This window comes from Nomascus leucogenys, chromosome X, assembly GCF_006542625.1.
Source record: "Nomascus leucogenys isolate Asia chromosome X, Asia_NLE_v1, whole genome shotgun sequence".
NCBI lineage: Eukaryota > Metazoa > Chordata > Mammalia > Primates > Hylobatidae > Nomascus > Nomascus leucogenys.
In genome coordinates, this window is record NC_044406.1 from 33437293 (window position 1) to 33438829 (window position 1537).

At 46.3% G+C, this 1537-nt stretch overlaps 1 pseudogene across 1 annotated transcript; it reads left to right on the forward strand.

The window, feature by feature from the left end:
* Window positions 1–579: 579 nt before the first annotated feature.
* On the forward strand, window positions 580–1191 carry LOC100585582 (annotated as a pseudogene). The gene has a single exon (XR_001114332.2). The product of XR_001114332.2 is annotated as a chromobox protein homolog 1 pseudogene (transcript).
* The last annotated feature ends 346 nt before the right edge of the window (window positions 1192–1537 follow it).

Sequence of the window (1537 nt, forward strand, 5' to 3'; positions counted from 1 at the left end):
AGTGTATTTTGCAGGTGAGAAGGACATAAATATTGAGGGATGGGTTAGAATGCAATGGCTGAAATGTGTCACAAATATCCTGTGATGGAAACTTAACCCTCAAATTCATATATTGATTGGAGGTAGATCCTTTGGGAAGTAATTAGTATTAAATACAGTTGTCAGGGTAAGGCCTTCATGATGGAACTGGTGCCTTTGTGAGAACAGAAAGAGAAACTGAACTGACATGGACATTCTTGCTCTTTTTCCATGTGATGCCTTTCAACATATCACAACACAGCTGGAAGGCCCTCACCAGATATCAACACCATGGCTCTTGGAGTTCCCAGCCTCCAGAACCATAAGCTAAATGAACTTATTTTCTTTATAAATTACCAAGTCATAGGTATTCAGTTATAGCATAGGAAACCGTCTAAGACAGGTTCGGCTGAGGGGAGGGCCGTTGGCTGGGGCCTGCAGTATGCTGTTTCAGTGAGGGACTCCACTGCAGCCACCCAGCTTGCTGCCTTCCTGGGCGCCACTCCCCCAGATGACTCGATGCGATGCGCCAGTAGTGCAGCACCGATTCCTCTTGGGCTCTTGGGTGCTGCTCTGAGCAGCATCACCCTTTACACCAGAAAGCTGGCGGGCACTATGGGGAAAAAACAAAACAAGAAGAAAGTGGAGGAAGTGCTAGAAGAGGAGGAAGAGGAATATGTGGTGGAAAAAGTTCTCGACTGTGGAGTGGTAAAGGGCAAAGTGGAGTACCTCCTAAAGTGGAAGGGGTTCTCAGATGAGGATAACACATGGGAGCCAAAAGAGAACCTGGATTGCCTCGAACTCATTGCTGAGTTTCTGCAGTCACAGAAAACAGCACATGAGACAGATAAATCAGAGGGAGGCAAGCGCAAAGCTGATTCTGATTCTGAAGATAAGGGAGAGGAGAGCAAACCAAAGAAGAAGAAAGAAGAGTCAGAAAAGCCACGAGGCTTTGCTCGAGGTTTGGAGCCGGAGCGGATTATTGGAGCTACAGACTCCAGTGGAGAGCTCATGTTCCTGATGAAATGGAAAAACTCTGATGAGGCTGACCTGGTCCCTAACAAGGAAGCCAATGTCAAGTGCCCACAGGTTGTCATATCCTTCTATGAAGAAAGGATGACATGGCATTCCTACCCCTTGGAGGATGATGACAAAAAAGATGACAAGAATTAATGCTCCTGAGTACCAGCCCCTGTCACATCTGACTGTGGGTTTCAAGTGGGAAGGGAAGGAGTTCTACTTTTCTTGGCACCTTAGAGGTGGCTTGAGAAGATGTCCTTTGTAGAGCCAGTATAGTTTCTGTGCCCTGTAGCCTCCAAAGTGCTTTAAAGCCATTTCAAGCTGTATAGTTTGCACACCCATCCCAGTGAAGGGGAAAGGGGATAAGTGTTTCAAGGCAACCTTTTCTGCACTTTGCTACAAAAAGCAAAGGGCCTTCTATGAAGGACAAAACTTGCAGAACTGGGTGTGTGGGAGAGAAAAAAAATACTGTAGATCTTCAAAAAGCATCTCCACAACC